Genomic DNA, 6,723 nt, shown 5'->3' on the forward strand with positions numbered 1-6,723 from the left:
CTTGACGCGAATTTCTCCCCTCCAATACGACAACACGACGACAGGAAGCTAACATGAGCCTCCATTTCTGAACAAAATAACGTCTCTAACATGGCCACGAAAAGCTACAGTGATGCACGTCAAGCTTAGGAATACACAAAATCGAAAGGCTAGGACATCGAGGTACACTAGAAAATTGTCTGCGAGGCGGAGAAAATTCGCTGACGAGGTTGGTGAGCCCTTGAAATCGAGCGACGATCCAAAAATAATTGCACCCACGTCGAGAAAGAAACCATGCGTAGCGCGTGGGTAACCCAAAAAGATCGCTCGAGCGGCGGCACAGTCGAAGGCAAGGCCAGTCCAAGCTCTAAACTCTATCGAATGACCTGGCAAACACCCGTGGTTTCGGTTGACCTTGCCCGTTTGAGATGGAAGTCGAGCGAAATTGCAAACATACGACTAGGCCAGATCGCGTAAAAAATGAAAAAGATTAAAATTTGGCCGCCATATTAAATGAACGCGCTTCGCATGCATGGGACAGCCGTGAGGCCCGGGCAATGGTTCCACACAATGCCGACCTTCTTCGATATCTCTTGGACTTGACTGACGCGGTTAGCCACAAATGTTTTCCATTTGTACGATGGATTACTGATCCAATGAACGGTAGTGAGACTGTCAGTCCAGCCATAGACTTGCGTGACGGTCACACGCAGCTCCTTCACCACAAACTCAGCGTAGCGAGCCGCTAGACATACTGCTTGTAACTAAAGGCGGGCTAACGTGGGCGGAGACACAGGTGCCACTTTGGCCTTGGCAAATACCAAGTGCGACTGTCCATTGACGACGGCATACAAACAACATCCAAACGCTTTCTCACTGGCATCGGCGAAGGCATGAAGCGCAATCGGCGTGTCAAGATTGCAGCAAATCCAACGTGGTATGTCAATGCTCACCACTTCGGCCAACTCTCCCCACCATTGCGCACATGCGGCTGCGATGCCATCAGGCAACATATCATCCCAGTCGCCTCCGACTTTCCAGGCTTGCTGTAGCAGTATCTTTCCCGGCACAACTGCCGGTGCTGCTAGACCTAGCGGATCAAACACTGATGCAACACACTTGAGGAGGGATCGCCGGGTCCAAACAGACGGCCTATCGGACTCGCCTAGCGCTGCTATGCTGAGCAAGTCATCACTGGTTTTCCATTTCAGACCGAGGACTTTATCTCCGGCCTCTGGATCGCACGGGATTTCGTTGCCTCGGCACTTGCGTAACTCCATGCCAGCATCCGTAAGCACACGCACGCTGAACTCTTGCATCTCCTTGGCTTCCGAGGCATTTGAGACACTAGAGACCAAATCGTCAACGTAGAAACTCGTGAGCAAGAGATCAATACGATCTCGCTCTTTGGGTGCAGACAACGCCCGTAGCTCCTTCAAGTGATGCTGAATCACCGCAGTAAGCATGTACGGCGAGCAGTTTACGCCAAATGGCAGTTTCGTTAGCCTCCAGGTTAACAGTTCATCGCTGTCGCTTCGACCGGGCCACAAGAAACGCAGGTACGGACGGTCTTCGGGATTAACCGCGACCATGAAGAAAGCCTTGCGGATGTCCGCTTGCAGCGCGCTCTTATATTCACGGAACCGTAATAGCATACCTGCGAGACTCGGCAATAGCGACGGTCCAGGGTCAACCATGTCGTTCAACGACTTGCCATCTGGAGCCGTCGCCGAGGCATTGAACACCACTCTTAACTTCGTGGTTGCAGCGTGCTCGCGGAATACACCATGATGCGGTACATAGTACCCGGCATCGCTCTCACATGGCTCCAGCTCAATTGCTCTAAGCTCGCGGTACTCCCTGATCAGCACATCATCATAGAGCGCACGCTTGCCATTCCTCTTCAGCTTTTCAAGAAGCCGCGTTGCGATGACTCTAGCTTGAGCAAAGTTATCCGTTGGGCGACGCTCATTTCGCCACAAGAGACCCACTTGGTACCCGCTGCCCTGGCGACATAGCGGGAACGATGGCAGGTGCTGATGTTGTTCTGGAGGTTCATCCAACTGCCATAGTTGTTCAATGTGGGCTGTGACACATGACACGGTCACCGGCTGACTGTTTCGACTTGGTGCAGACGCTGGACCAGATAATACATTACCTATCTCTGTGTTCCACACCGTCTCACCATTAACTTCCTTCTTGCTGTGCAGTACCGCGTTGATATAGTCTGCACCAATCAGCATATGTATTTCGTCTGATGTCCCTTGTTGAGGCTTGTCACTCAGCTCTACTCCCCAACTGTGCCACTGCGCAATGGTCTGCGGACTTGCGCACTTCAGGTCCAGCTCAAGCGTTGGTTTCACGAACGCGCGTACCCGAATGCTAGCGGAGCTACCCTGGATCGTGATGGCGTACTTATCCATGCGCTGTTGGGTTGGTTCCGCGCCGAACGGCTTCACCTCTACATTTTCAACCCCAACGTGTTCTGCATCGATTGCTGACACCAACGCTGCAGTCACGAATGACGCCTCAGCACCCGAGTCCAGGAACACTCGAACCTTCGCGTTTCGAGTTCTTCCCTCAACTCGTGCCACTCCGGTCATCAGCCGCACACTTGGCGAGTGTAGACAGCACGACCCAACATTCTTCTCCGTAACTATCTCAGTCGGTTTCTCCCGGCTGTAACCTGCTCTCTCCAACACATCATGTATTAGCAGGTGGTGTTTCCTCTGGCATTTCGTGCATCTCGAGCCTGACCGACATTCTCTGGCCATATGGCCATACTTAAGGCAGTTCCAGCAGAGTCTCTCTCGCTGCAGAAAACCCTTTCTCTCTTCCTATGGCAGCGACTTTAGCTGCTTCTCTGCATCTGCGACCGATATCGCCATGCACTGTGCCGACGCCGTGGGCCTTGGCACGGATCGTTCTACTGGCTTCCTGGCAGTATCACCCTGTCGTCCGTGCGCGACCTGGTAAGACGCGCCGTGCTCCTGTACCTGGCGCAGTGACATCCCGTAGCACTGCCGTTCGACCAGGTACGTCTTCATCTCAGGTCCGCATTGCTCCAAGATTACCTGCTTTGCCATTGCTTGCAGCACCGGGGCCATTTTACCTTTATCGGCGCTATACTTGGTGCCCACCTCGCCATCTTCTGTCATAGCGAGTGTGGCCCACACCTCTACCTCTCGGCAAACACGGACAACGTATTGATGAAACGACTCATCTGACCGCTGCTTGCCTGTCAGCAATGTCTTCCACGCTTTATCCGGAGTCTTTCCGAGCGAGGCAAGCAACTCTCGTTTTGCTTCCTCGTAATTATTGCATCCAATACATATCCTCTCCGCTTTGCTACCCGCTAGCGCGATGCGCAGTCGCAGCAGCCATTCGCTTTCTTCGAACTCGTTCTTGGAACAGATGTCCTCGAACAGGTCAAGATAACGCTCCAATGGCTGCGTTCCATCATATGAGGGGATTTTCATCAACGGTTGACGCCCACCGCTGTGACTGGGAGATTCCTCTGTACCTCCCATCGCGGCTTTACCCTCACCCTCATGCGCATTGGCGATGCGCTCGTTAATCTCGTTTAGTGTTTTGGCAAACTCGGTGCGGAGTGCCTCCTCTCGCCGTCTGGCACTGCGCTCCTCACGCTCCGCGTACTGTTGGAGCCTCTGCTCCACATGTACCTTCAACAACTCGCCTTCTAATCCTAACCGCTCTCCATTGTCGATAAAGCTGGCTTCCAAATTGTTCCATAGTTCCTCTGCCATGCTCGCTCCTATCCTGGCGTGGTCGCCAAATGTTATGAACCCTCTAAGATTCTCTAAATTGTCAGGATCGTACGACCACACGGCACGAGGACAACACTTTTCCTTTAGACAGTATATTTCACTTCATCGAATAATTAACAATGAACACTAATAACACCAGCTATTTATAGCATGCAAAACAGCGTACATGCAAAACAGCGTACATGCAAAACATAAGCATATAAAACTGGACATAACAGCGTATACAGCAAAACACACACAGCGCATATAGCGTATGCCATGCAGCAACATCAGCGGTACGGCGGAGTCGAAATACAACATTTCAACGAATACAATGCCATAAGCGCGAAGGCCTTTCCCAATTGAGAACTGGTGGTTTGCAACAATAGTAGGCCCTTCAGCATCTTAGAATAGAGATGAATCGCTCTCCCAAGGAGTGTAAGGAAGATAAAGGCTGCCCAGCAATTTAATTTGTTAAGCTTGCCTCCATCCCCTACACCTTGCAATGAATGCTCTGTCTGATTTTTCCCGTCCACTCACCACGTCATTTACTCTTCTCTGCGTGCTTGTGCGCTTATGAACTCTTTGTGTTCCCTCTGTTGACGCTTCAAAATCGCTCTATTGACACTGCAAAATCGCTCTGTTTACGCTGCAAAATTGCTTATCATCTCCCTCCCTCCCTCTCTCTCTCTCTCTCTCTCTCTCTCTCTCTCTCTCTCTCTCTCTCTCTCTCTCTCTCTCTCTCTCTCTCTCTCTCTCTCTCTCTCTCTCTCTCCCCCCGTAGCTCTCTCCCTTTTGAAATTCGCTTCCATAGAATTGGGCACCATCACCCGTTTGGCCTTGCGAAGTAAAATAAAAAATAAACAACAACAACAATCCGTGTGGCTATTGAAGCGTGGATGAGGCAGGTTGACGTTTTCCCCGTTTGATCAGGCACAAGTTGCCCAAGTGCGTGCGCTGGGAACTCGAAAAAAAGACCTACACATGTACTACTTGGTCCGGCTCATCGCAATTGTCGCTTATCTATCGCCACTAAGAACAGGGGTTTTGCTACCGCTCTGTGAAATTTCCAATAGACATATTTAGGAAGCATGATACATGAATACTCTCCGCCACACAAAGAAAAACATTTCAGCCATGGAATCTGGTGAAGCGAGTCGAAGAGGGGAAGCAAGGTTACCATTGTTGGCTATCACTCACATCTTCCCGTTTTGGCTGCCATCGGAGGAAGCCATAAGAGGAAGCCATAAGATGTTGATTATATAAATCAAATGTACAAAATAAATCAGCGAGGAAGCGCGTTCTTGCACTCACGCTTTTACAGGTCCAGAGAGATTCAACCCTGCATCACTCGAGAACTACTGATATCTCTACGATAGCACCTCAAGACTATCATTTGGAATGAAGCTGTCTTTGACCTTTGTGTGTCAGGTCTTTCCCGGCTCTGAAATCTTGCGCCAAAATCCAACCGTGCGCACATTTTTAGTTTTTTCATTTTGCTGTAGGCACTTTCTGTTATCCAAAGCCGTATTGTGATACATGTCATTGCGCTGGATTCTGTGCTTCATATGCTAAATGTGTTCAAAATTTGAAGGAAATGTTTGAAGGCACATTGTTGTTATGGTCTTTTGAATGGCGGCGTGTCGTGCTAAAGTGCTGAAGGTGGTCTGCCACCTTATTAACGCTGACATTTTCTGGTGTCTAGCTGCTGGCGGCGATGGGTAGAGTATCTCTGTTGCTTTCTCAGCCTGTCGTACGGCAGCAATGGGAAAGGGAAAGTTGTGGCTGTCACTGCTTGTAGCCAAAAGAACTGTGGGCAGTGTGACCTGTGGATCACCACAGTGTGGTTCAACAAAGCCTTCGAATGAGGCATACAGGCCTCTCCACACAGCTGTCATACGCTCCGCTAGATACGCTGACCACGACTCTTGTAATGCTGATGCCAGGTACCAGGTCCATGAAGGAACAACCAACAAAACGTCCCTCGCATCGCATCAAAAGACCTTTCTTCTTCAGCATGACGTTCATACTCCTCTGCCGTGCACGCGTGCCTATTACACGCTCTCCAGGCCAGGATGTCAGTTGCCCCTGCTACAGTTCCGGTCTTCGGGTCTGTGCTTGGCTTTTAGAAACACAGACAGTGAATGGCCAGATTCCCCAAAAAGTCCAACACATCGCGATTCAAAGCGCTAGTACGTAGTTGCGATCAGTTTTATTTGGTGCCTCCTTTGATCTTGCCATTACAACCTCCCAGGCAAATGTAAGTTAGATACCGCGATTGGACTGGGTTTTACCTGTAAAAAGTGATAAGCCACAATTGCGATGAGAACTGGACTAAGTACCGAATACCAGAGTTGCAGAGGTAAGATGTTCTTGCTAGTCACTAGACCTCACATCTCATCTTTGTGTGTGTGTTTCTGCACGGGAGTCCGTGTGGACGCGTGCGTGTGTGTGTGTGTGTGTGTGTGTGACAGCCAGTGCATGCCGGAGTATGTGGTGTGATGTGTGTGTGGGGAAAAAGAAAAAAAGACCAAAAAGTAGGCATTCACTGGCCAGAAAAAGTCACTTCATAGCTGTGTGGTGTAGACCAGGCTGAATAGTGGCGGTCAATTATTCAGCCTTGCAAGCTGTTGAATGGTGTAATCCCAGCACAAGCTGCTATGGTTTCTGCTGTAGCATTGCTATCATCGCCTCTGGCTTTGGGCGTCCAATGGTGTGTGTGTGTGTATGTGTGCGTTTTTCACTCCAAAGACAGCTGACAACACGTGCCAAACACGCTGATGTCACTTGGCTCATTCGTGTGAGCTGCCTTTGAAGTGAAAAACCTTGCAGCGCCTTCAATATTCGGTGTTGTGTTGTGTTTTGGAATTTTTGTTTAAACTAAATACAATTAGGAACAAAAGGGCTTAAAAGCCCAGGAACCTTCGTTATGGACTCGAATGGAGAGCAACCTTCCCCTCCTTATGTTATTTCTATA

Source organism: Sycon ciliatum, chromosome 6 (assembly GCF_964019385.1).
Source record: "Sycon ciliatum chromosome 6, ocSycCili1.1, whole genome shotgun sequence".
NCBI lineage: Eukaryota > Metazoa > Porifera > Calcarea > Leucosolenida > Sycettidae > Sycon > Sycon ciliatum.